Consider the following 12,242-nt stretch of genomic DNA (forward strand, 5'->3'; position numbering starts at 1 on the left):
GATGATTAACCTCTTCCCCAAGTCCTGGCACTGATTGATCAAGATGCCTGTTGAGGCTGCTCTGATCATTCATGGCTTCCTCCTACAAACTCAGCTGATCTGGAGGCAAAAATCCCCTAAGGATGAAGCTGGCATCTCAGTACTTTGCCTCCTTGTAATGACAACTCCAGTTCATTCTGACCCAAAACCTTCCCCATAGTGATCCCATGTTCTTTTGCTTCTCAGTCTTAGAATAAAGGGGACTGACCAATCCTTATCATGCTCTCAGCCTGATGTTCTTGGTGACTTTTCTCAGCTGTTTATGTGAGACCTGTGCAGGAATTCCAGAAAAAACTTGTCTCAGGAATGATACTTATCATTCAAACTCGCTCTTAGACTGCTTGGATATGCCTGTCCATGAGAGATAGGGGCTAGCCGTGATGAGACCTCTTGTTGATCCTTCAATATATCATGCCCAGATGGTACAGGAACACTACCAGTTTCTCCCTCTGAATTCCCTCTGATCTCAATTCCTCCTAGAGTCACTTGTTTGGCTTCCCCTCTCTATGCTTTCTTTCTCAATGGTGGCTTCACTTTCTAGCTTCAAAGAAAGTGGTTCATAACTAGCTTGTCTGGAAACATATCTCACTTCCACAAAAAAGGTTAGCCTGCTACTGCCATTGACATTTGTCAAAAACATTCTAGGCAAGCTGGAGATAGGTTGAACATTTTGTGAGTCTCAGGCCTCCCTCTCTGCTCTTGGCTCCACAGAGTCTCTATTCTCACCATGAACTTGCTCATCACTTGGGTTAAGAACTCCATGTTAACCTGGAATCCTTTTGTATCATCTGGGCAATGTGTCAGGTGACTTTAGTAAGCACAGAAAAGATGATCCCAGAAGAATTGCTCAATCTGAAGGCCCATTTCATTATAATTTGTTCTCTTATGACACTCCCTGAAGGACTGAAGCTTTTCTTCTCAGACCTGTTTGCTCCCCAGAGCCAGTGTAGATGTTGTGCTTTCATCTGTGCATGCACAGAACCTCAGCGTACTCAAGATTTCACTGAATTCCATGTGCAGTAAGGAGCCAGAGAAAAGGACAGCAACACCAGGACTCTGACTTCTGGATGATTTCACTGGAGACACATTAGTAGAACCATGACAGGATCTTGTCCTTGGGGAGAAAAGTCCTGGTCTGGCAGAAAGTTTTTCCTGAATTGGGAATATGGACAGGTCTGCAGATACATAGTCTTTATCTGGTGCTCCCTTCATCCATAATGTTGTGCACACAAGGTAACATGAAAGTTGTAGCAACCAATGTGCTGGCTCTTATGTGGCTGTTATCAGAAGGAAGGTCTGGGGTCAACCCAGGTTATAGGTCATATATGGCTTCAGGATAAGATAAGGCCAGTGACACAGAAAGAGCCTTGCTTTTGTCCTGTGTTACAGAAAACACAATGGGTATGTTGAGTTCAAGATGTACCTGGATGAAAATAAGGGAAAACCTTGTAATATCTTTATCTGTGAGTGCTCAGGTTCAAGTTCATGAGATTATCATGAGATCACCATTGCATCTATCCATGGGCAGGAGAGTATTCAACATTGTCTCCCATGTAACAGAGGTCTAAGAACCTACCCAAGAAGATGACAATTCTCATGTTTGAATTACCCTAACCAAGGTTGTGTTAGATGGACATGGGCTTTGAGGACTTGAAGTGGACCCTGAAAGTATCCAGTCAAGCAAAGGAAACATGCAGAGGTAAGAATAAAAACTTTGTACGGACTGACTTTGAAAACCTGGATTGATCTTAGGAAGACTGATACTTCTTGCTAAAGACAGAGCTAGGGCCTTTCAAAACAGTTTCCATCTGCCTTGTGGCTCTCTCTCCTTGTGTGTGAGAGGCTTCCTTAGGTTTTCCAGGAAGGGAAGGGCCTTGTCCCAATCCTGCAAGATTCAGGGAAAGTTCTGGCAAATTGTGATCCTGGAATGGGTGGCCTAACTCAATTTGCTAATTCCTGGGGTTGAAGGTCACAAAGGGCCTCTTGAAGAGCAGGGATAGGCCATCTGGTGTCCTCTGTGCCTGGAGTAGCTGGTAGTGCTGATGGGCATCAGAATGGATGTGCCTCTTCTGGTCACTCCAGGTATATTGCAGAGACAGGTTCTGGAAAGCTCTGAGCAAAAAGGAAGCCCCAAGCATGGTAGAGTAAGATTGCTCTTCTCTAGTAGAGGTCACATATACTATCCCTAGTGAGTCACCAGCTCCAAGGGGCCAACCAGAAGGGCTAGGGATCTGCTGCTCATTCTCACATCTGTTCGACCTCATTTGTCTCATTCTTCTTTAGTGTTATGCATCTATCCCCTGGTCCTGTGTGTGCAAGGTAATCACTCCATCCTTGAAGCAAGTTTTCTAGCTCCCACATATCATTCTGTAAACCGTGCTTCCTGAAGTTTTACCCCATCCTGCTTTCTTTCAATGTATCACACATGAGCCGAGTACCTGAGATTCCCACAGCCATACTAATTGTTAGGCCTGGAGAGACCTGGAGAATAGTACTGCATGGTCAATGTGCTTTGCAGTTCCTTATTATTTCTGTAACTGCTACCCACTCTCACTTTCCCATGTTCCTGCCAGCCCACCATATGACCAACCTCCAAAACTTATCTTAACCATCACAGCTTCTCTGCTTCTTTCTTCCATCTCCTCTAGGCAGCTGTGAAGCTTGAGCTTGCCTGCCCTGGGGTGTTTTCCATTAAACTTTAATAAATGTTCTTCTTTAAATACATTTTGGATTTGCTTATTTTTCAAACTTCTCCATTTTAATTCTTTTAAATACACGATTATTATTAAAATGTTATGTGTGTGTGTGTGTGTGTGTGTGTGTGTGTGTGTGTGTTACAAGCAGTTGTGAGCTACCTGAAATGAGTGCTTGGAACCAAACTCAGGTCTACTGGAAGATCAGGAAGTGCTTTTAGCTGCCCAGATGCCTTTGCAGCACACAGCCTTTCAATTACTCACATTGCAAAGAAAAGCAACATTTTCATGGAAATCTAGGTGGGAACAGTAGGATTTAGAATTATTTATGAGGTAAGGAAGCCTGAAAATTTGAGGCATGGATAAAGGTGAGTGGTGGTAAGGAAAATGAAACTAATGTGTTATCTGCACATAATCATATTTCATGTGTTTCTACAGGACAACTTGAAACTGGGCACTAGTGCTCTAGGGGTGAAATTTATTTTTATTTATTTATTTACTTTTTATTATTATTGGGTATTATATTTACATTTCAGATTTTATCTCCTTACCCCACTTCCCCCCACCACCCAGAAACCTCCTATCTCATTGCCTCTCCTCATGCTTCTATGAGGATTTTCCCACACCTATCCCCCCTACTCCTACCTCCCCACCCTCACATTCCCCCCCACCCCCCCCACTCTGTGTTTGTCCTTCATGGGACCAAGAATCTCCTCTTCCACCTATGCCTGAAAAGGTCATCCTCCCCTACATATATTATTCCGGGCCTCTTCCGTGTCCCCTTCACCTGCGAAAGAGACATGTGAGGCAGTGTTCGGGTGGTTACTACAGTGAGGCTTTATTCTTGTATCAGTAGAAGCGGAAAGATCCCAAGCCCGGGAAAGGCACTGCTATATGTACCCTAGAGTGACATGTTCACTTCTGATTGGCTGTTCACTCATCACCCCTTGTTATGCCCCGGGATGGGCAGTGACTTTGGCGTGCTTTCGCCTCTTGCACCTGCGCAGTTAGTTGTTTACTTGTGAGAGCACAGGATGCCAGCACCATCTTGTAATGGCGGATGTTATCACCGCTAACCACGGCTCCCTACAATATATAGCTGGTAGGGGTGAAATTTATAATACTATGTTTTCAACATGCCACATGAAGGACAACTTTCTGGAGTTGGCTCTATCCTTCTGATTGTTGGGCAGGGTTAGGGGCAGGGTCCCACAAAATGAACAGACTTATTCTCATCATTGGTCAGATACAGACCAATGATATTTTGTTTTGTCCTTTCTGCAGCCTGGAAGTCAGGGAAAAAACTCTGATCTTACAACCTCATAAGCAAACACCTTGCTTTGAAGCTTCTGGTGAATGTCTTGTATTGGGAGATTTTCATAGTAGAAATGGGATTTTGTCTATGTCTCAATTTCATCTCATTTCTTAAGTGATTTTATAGTCTCAAATATTGAGTATGGAAAGTTACAGTAATCTTGCAGACCATTGAAGATGAATGTCAAGGCTCTGCATAGGCTCATTAAAAAAAACCTACTTCCTCCTGATAAATAAATAAATAGATAAATAAGACAAATAAATCTCAGGTCTTGAATGGAGACGTGACATTCTGACCTGTACCCAAGATTACACCATTAAATTCCATTGTCTTTCCTTTAGCTGGGCCTGTCAAACATCTGACCTGAGACAATCTTTCAGGAGAAATTGTTCACCAAAAGCCATGCTAAGAGGGGAGGAGGAACAATTATCTTCTTAATGAAAGAATAGTCTTGTTTTTTTCCACAATCTACCTACTCTCTGTACTATAGTTTCCATGTTTTCAACATGTGCCATTGTGAAACCTCTGTTTTCTCTTTCTTTTATTTATACTTTTTAGGGTTTCTCTGTGGAATCATCTGTCTTGCAACTCAGTATGTGGACCATACTGTCCTTGAGCTCACAGAGATTCTCCTCCCTGTGTTTCTGGAGTTCTAGAATTAAAGGTGTGCACCACCATTGTCAGTTTCTTTCTTTCATTTAAACAGAGATATATTTTCATATATATATATATATATATATATATATATATATATATATATGCACATACATATGTGCCCACAGATTTCAGAAGAGAGCATCAGACATCTGTGAGTAAGGTGGCTGTGAGGTGCCCAACATGAATGCTGTGAACTGAATTCAGGCACTCTGCAACAGCAGCAGGGACTCTGAACGGCTATGCCATCTCCCCAGTCTCCTGCCTTTCTGTACTCAGAAATGCAGAACCTTTTATTTTTATCTCTTTTCTATGAAGCTAAGCATGCTTTTCCTGAGCTTTAGGCTTGGTTAGTCTTGTTTGTTCTTTCTCATCCTATCCTCTTTGTTCACCACAGGGTGCTTGTAACTAACATGGCTTTCACTCTTCCTCTTCTGCATCTTTCTCCTCCAGACAGAAACTAAGATTCACTGCTTGTCTGCCTTTGTCTTTTTCTCTGAATCTCCAATAAAGCTGTTCTAAAGAGTTCCTGTGAGTCCTTTTATTAATTATTTTATGAACAATACAAGAAGTCCAAAAAAGGAAACCTCAATTTTTGTGGTAAGACTCCTGCCATCTGGGTACTGAGGTATCAAGCTCAGGTTGTTAGAGTAGGCACCAATTGCCTCTGTCCACTAAGTCATCTCATCAGCACAAAAGGCCATTCATTCTTTAGATACATGTGGAGTACCAAAGGAAGTGCCAGTGGTTTATCGAGTTTTAAAAGAATAAAACAATTTACAAGCGTCTCCAAATTGGTTAGTCATTGCCAGTGTGTTGGTATATTTCTAGTGCCAGCCATAGCATGGCTGACATGTATGTCACTCTTCTTTTGCTTGAGTAGTTTCTGAAGCCAGCATTGATGTGGTTGACTGGAAGCCAATGGAATGGAAAATAGTTCATGATGTCTCATGAGAAGGAACAATATTTTTTGTTTTTGTACTTCTGGAGGGAGGGGAGAACCACTCAGGCATCACATAAGATAAGTATTTGAACATGTGGTTCCCAGTTGGTGGCGTTGTTGGAAGAAGTATGACACAATGGATGGACTTTGAAAGTATAGATTCCCCCCCCCCCCCCCGCTGCTATGTCACTCACTCTGGATTGTGGGTGTAGTAAAAGACATGATCTCTCAACTTCCTGTTCATGCTGCCATGTCTGGCACTTACTGCACTTACTGGAATACTCTTTAAACAGACTGCTAATCACTGATGTGAGAGGGAATTGTTTCATAGTAATATATAAACAGGGTTGGAGGAAAAAGGAGCTGGACCCCATCCTCCTAATCAACATTCTGGAAGTGCAGAATGTTTTTTACTTAGGAATGAGGCTTGATTCTTAGGCAGAGACATAACATCTAGAACTTTCTGGAAAGTCATTATAAATAACTATTAAAGCCTGGTTTCAGGACCCTAAACCTTATAAGATTCTCTTATAGCAGGTACATTGTGATGAAGAACAGATGCAGTTGTTACCTCTGTTGCAAAGAATGAAATCAAACCAGACAGTCAGCTGCTTGGGTAGCAGGGAGTCCCTCGGGGAAAGCGGTTTGTTCTAAAGACTTTAGATAATGTAATGTTTGCTAAAAATATAGAATGTCAAAATGGTTCCATTGTCCTTTGTTCATTTCAGCCCAAGTTGTGTGTACATTTTTACTCTGCAATGGACTGTCTGTCACATTCTTCTGTGTGCCTTGAGCTACTTTAGTGGAGAGAGTGAGATGGAGAACCCAGGCTAGGTCAGAGAAAGATCTCAATGACACCTTTGTGTTCCTTTCTGGGTCCTGGTTTTCTTCATCTGTGGCAAAGCAGAATCACCCTCTGTTTATATGGGAAGCATTTTTTATTATTATCTAAGGACTTTGATTCAACAAAGGCCCATATTGCATTAACTCTGACATGCCCCTTCTCACAGACTTGTCACATTATGAATTCATTCTCTCACCAATAGGAAGAGACACAGTCATCACTTGCAGTCATGATAAGAAACAGAGGCTGTCTCATTTTTCTATAGCAAAAAACATGACTAAGACATTTACAGAGAAAAACATTGCAAGGGGCTTGCAGTTTCAGAAGGTCCATGAGCACCATAGTGTGGCGCATAGAAGGAGGCAGGTAGGCATGATGCTGGGGCAGCAATAGGGACTCAGATTTTATTAAGTAGCAGATGGCAGAGCAAGAGAATGTCTTGGAATTGTGTGTGCTCTTGAAACCTCATAGCCTACCACCAGTAATCCACCTCCTCCAACAAGAACTCACCACCTACCCCTTTCTAAAGTATTCATTCATCTGAGATTCAAGTATCATAACACATGAGACTATGGGGGCTGTTGAAACAATTATTTAAAAAACGGCTGCTGGTCAAGCTGACTATCTAAGCTGCGGTGACTTTGCCTAGCTCAGTCGCCATGTTCCATGGCCAGAGGCCACGTGCAAACCACAGCTAGAAACGGCCAGCCAGAAACACCAATTCTACCACCCACAAGATGCCAGTGTGGGAGATGACTCTTCCAATCTTCCATGCTGTTTCTGCAAGGCTGGGCATTGCCCAGACCATCCCACCAAAGACACAGGCTCGGTACAAATGAGACTCTAATGCTTAGATTATCCAAAAGCTTATATATTTGGTAATGATCAATAACAAGATGCTCACTCAATCAGAAGTATAACCCAATACCCAACCTAGATATATCAACTACCTTTGACTTCAGGAGACACGTGAACATCTGCCTCCATGTTCCCCTTTCTCTTGGCTCTCTCCCTTTCCTAGCTCTTCCTCTTCTTTCTCCTCTTCCTCTCCTTACCCCTCCCACCTTAACTCCTCCTACAGGGGGCCATCTTTATTCAAAACATCTCAGAGTCCATCTTGGCCATGGATCCTTCTTGGTTAGGTTTGTGTTCAATCACACACTCTTTTTTTTTAAAAAAAAATTTTATTGGATATTATATTACATTTCAGATTTTATCCCCTTACCCCATTCCCCCCACCACCCAGGAACCTCCTATCCCATCGCCCCTCCTCATGCTCCTATGAGGATGTGCCCCCACCTCCCCTCCTCCCTCCACCCTCGAATTCCCTCCCCACTTGGTGTTCATCACTGCTCTAAGATTGTTCAGGATATGGTGCCTTCACAGGAACAGACCTGCTAGGTGTCTGCCCCAGCCAAAAGGAGCAACCAAGGAGTGGAAGGGGTGTGTATTTCGCAGGGGTGGAGTTTGGGTGGGTTGCAGCTCAGGGGGTTGTGGGGGAGGGTTCTTACTAGCTGCTCTAGGAAGGATAAGGTGTCTTCACCTTGTTATGAATCTAACAAAGAAATTGAAAGATCTATATGACATGCACTTCAAGTCTCTGAAGAAAGAAATTGAAGAAGATCTCAGAAAATGGAGATATCTCCCATGCTCATGGATTGGCAGGATTAATATAGTAAAAATGGCCATCTTGTCAAAAGCAATCTACAGATTCAATACAATCCCCATTAAAATCCCAACTCAATTCTTCACAGAAAAAGAAATTCTCAAATTTATTTGGAATAACAAAAAACCCAGGATAGCAAAAACTGTTCTCAACAATAAAAGTACTTTTGTAGGAATCACCATTCCTGACCTCACTACAGAGAAATAGTGATAATAACTGCATGGTATTGGTACAGAGACAGGCAGGAAGATCAGTGGAATAGAATTGAAGATCTAGAAATGAACCCATACACCTATGATCACTTGATCTTTGGACAAAGGAGCTAAAACCATCCAGTGGGAAAAGGTCAGCATTTTCAACAAATGGTGCTGGCTCAACTGGAGATCAGCATGTAGAAGAATGCAAATCAATCCATTCTTATCCCCTTGTACAAAGCTCAAGTCCAAGTGGATAAAGGACCTTCACATAAAACCAGATACACTGAAAATAATAGAAGAGAAGGTGGGGAAGACCCTCGAATACCTAGGCACAGGGGAAAAGTTCCTGAACAGAACACCAATAGCTTATGCTCTAAGATCAAGAATTGACGAATGGGACCTCATAAAATTGCAAAGCTTCTGTAAGGCAAAGGACACTGTCAATAAGACAAATTGATCACACACTCTTAACAAAGGAAGTTGCTTTGCTGAGACACTTTCACTTTATCAGTGCTCCTTTATGATACTACAAACTTAATCTTTTCCCAAACTTGAGTCAAGCCACACACCTCCCTGTTCCTTTAGAGTTACAAATTTGCTCTAGTGTACATGTCTGGATCATGTGGCACATTCTCCCAACCTGTTCTGCATTGGCAATTGTGTGCCTCAGACAGTTTGCTATGGCTCATGTGCCATACAGTCACTTGACTTTGCTCATGTGCTATATCTATATTAACCTAATTCTCATATCCATTTTCTTTCATTCTGTGTTGGATTTCTGAGACAAGGATTCTCTGTGTAATCATGGTCACCCCAAATCTCTTTCTGTAGAATAAGCTGACCTCAAACTCATATAGGTCCACCTGCCTTGGCCTTCTGAGTGATGGATTTGGTACCTTTTTCAAAACGAAGGTGGATATACTCATGTTCTCTCTTGAGACACTATCAACATGCAATAGATTTGGTGCATTTTGTGTATTGAATTGAGGGTGTCTTAACCTTCTTGCTGCTCCTATCATAGCATATCTAGCGAAAACAACAGAAAGAAATAAATGGTTTATTTTGTCTCACGGTTGTGGTGTTTAGTCTATATTGGTGGAGAAATCCTAGATGTAGGGACTTGAGGCAGCTGGTCATACAGTATCAGCAGTCAGGCAGAAGAGAGCAATAGATGCTCCTGGACAGGTAGCTTTCTCTTTTTTATGTAGCTCAGGACCCAACCCTAGTCTATAGTATTCTTTTAGAGTAAGTCTTCCCACACTGGGCATGGTGGCACATGCATTTAAGCTCAATACTTGGGAGGCAGAGAGAGGTGGATTAATATATACTTGAGGCCACCTCATCTGCATAGTCAGTTTAGTACCTCCATGACTACATCAAAAGACCCTGTCCAAAAAAGAAACAATAGTTTTCTTCCCTCAGGTAAACCAACCAATCAGAATTCAACCTTACAAACATGGCCAAGCTAAGTTTATGAGGAAAAGACCTATAGATATGACTGAGGCTTGGGTCCTAGGTGATTCCACAGCCCATTAAGTTGACAACACTTATTCTCAGGTTGGGTTTGAATGTGGTTGCCACTAAGTGAGGTAACTGCAAAATTGGGAGGAAATACTATGTGTGATTAGCAGAAGTCTCATGCTGTGAGAGAGAAAAGTCTATGAGCCTGGTGCTGTAGCTAGAGATGGAACATGTCATGAAGAAAATATGTTTCACGTAGTTCTGACAACTAATTAGACCACCTCACAGTAGTCTTGAGCCAGGATAATGATGGGTCTGTGATGGGTTGGACCAGAAATAACACCTCTCATGGACCTTTGGGAAAATCGCTACAAATGTGACTTTAAATAAAAACTCAAATGAGTAAATAAATCTGTTGAAAACATTGTCTTGCTGCCTATGTTTGGTTCTGACCAGCCTCTTCTCTTTTCTAGTCATGATGAAACCTTCAGGACAGCCCTTAAGGGCATAGAAAACAAATTTAAAAATGTGAGTTTGAAAATATATAGTTTTTCAACTATGCAAAAAATAAAGATGCAATATGAATTATGAGTGGCTTTAGGAATCTAAAGGAACAGTGGCAGCTACACTATGAGTCACCTCATTGGAAAGACACAAAGACAGGCAGATGCAAATGCAGGCAGATTCCTGAGTTCAAAGTCAGCCTGCGACAGAGCAAGATTTAGCCCAGGTGTGGTAGAAATCATAATTTTGGGATGGGGTCTGACTCTGCTAGCTTAGCATCTGTCTTTAACAGAGGCAGGCAGAACTTTGAATTATTTTGCAATATTAAAAGAACATGTGTATTTGCTGTCTCCTAAGAAGTAAGGGGTTGGGGCAGGGGGAGTCATGGGATCCTTATTCATAGCATAATCAAAAGGAAACCTGAAGTAAAGGACTGGATTGATATGTAAAATAAGTATGGGCTTATATTTGCAGGAGATAATCTATCTAGACAGTCTTTTAGACTAGCAAGAGAGAGCTGCTTGGAGAACTGTTTCAAGCAGAACATATAGAGAGAACTGTCTAGAGATCCTCAGAGAGACCAGATCAGAGAAAGAAAGAAAGCAGGACAGAGTGAAAGCAGGCTGGCATGCTGTCTCCAGCAAAACATAGACTTCCAGCTTGGAGCCAAGACTTGATTTCAAGTTGTTTGTTTTCACTGCTTCCAGACACCTCTTTCCTCAGAACCCTCTCCAAGCTCAGGTTGGTTCTTGGCATTCTATATTATAAAATAACCTTTAAAAAAGAATATGAGAAGGTATTGATACGGCCCTACAATTTCCTTAGGATTTATATGTTGTAAGAGGGTTGACACAGGTGAGAGAGTCATTTCTTTAGTAGTATAACCACTGGCAAAGTACACAAATCCCTGTAAAGAAATCATCATCCCTGCTTATATATAAGGAACACTAATTAAACTTTGTCTCTATCTTTGTCTCTCTCTGTCTCCCTTTTTCTCTTCTGTCTCTGTCTTTCACTCCCTCTCTCTCACATACACACAGGACATGAAAGTAGAGCAGGGGTTAGTTGGGAGGAAGAGGGGATCAATAGGAGTGTGAGGGGCTGATAGTGTAACAGAGGAATAAATATGATTACATTACATTGTGTACATATGTAGAGTTATACAAATATTGAAAGATACCATTATGTATAACTAATATATGCTAATAAGGAAGGTCATTTAAAAATGACAGGACTGGTGTCCTCTAGACCTAGCTCAGATCAAAGCCCGAAAATCAATGTTTAAGACAAAAGTGACTGAAGAAACAAGACATAAAGAACAAGAGATTTTCCTGCCCCTAGAGGCGTTGCAGATGTGGTTGCTGTGTCACATGTGTGTCAGTAGGTGGCAGAGAGGAGAGAGGCTATGTCTTTGCTCAGTGTTCTGACCTCTGAACATCTGAATGATTAGTAGTCTAACACTCCCTGAAGAAAGGTAGCCTGAGATGACCACCAATCCAGTGCCTGTACCACCATGAGTCTGGAAGTCCAAAGGTTAGTATGGGCTTCCATGTTCAGGAGTGAGCCAGAGAAGAGAGGAACCCCAATCTGGGACCTGAGAGTTATCCTAAAACAGACAACCTCTGCATGGTAGCATACCTAGTATCAGACCAAGGACTCATTGCAGTGAATATTTGCAAGCAAAAAAAGAGTGGACAAAAGGGTGTCCTGTGGGACACACTGTGACACACTGCAGCTTCTGCAATGGTATGTTTTCTCTTTTGGGGATTGCAAGCACAGAGGTGGGCAGAAGGGGAAGGGGAGATGAGTAGGATTGGGGTGCATGGTGTAAAATTTACAAAGAACCAATGGTATTTAAACAATAAACAAGAAATTTTGCTGGTCAGGTAACAGGCATCAGGTAATTCTTGACTAGGGCAGGTTTAT

General features: G+C 42.0%; 1 non-coding gene across 1 annotated transcript; it reads left to right on the plus strand.

The window, feature by feature from the left end:
* The first annotated feature begins 11,646 nt into the window (after window positions 1-11,646).
* Window positions 11,647-11,778, plus strand: LOC117712181 (small nucleolar RNA SNORA17). Its single transcript, XR_004607248.1, has one exon. It is a non-coding gene; the product is annotated as a small nucleolar RNA SNORA17 (small nucleolar RNA).
* Window positions 11,779-12,242: the final 464 nt, after the last annotated feature.

Source organism: Arvicanthis niloticus, chromosome 6 (genome assembly GCF_011762505.2).
Source record: "Arvicanthis niloticus isolate mArvNil1 chromosome 6, mArvNil1.pat.X, whole genome shotgun sequence".
In the NCBI taxonomy this organism is placed as follows: Eukaryota; Metazoa; Chordata; class Mammalia; order Rodentia; family Muridae; genus Arvicanthis; species Arvicanthis niloticus.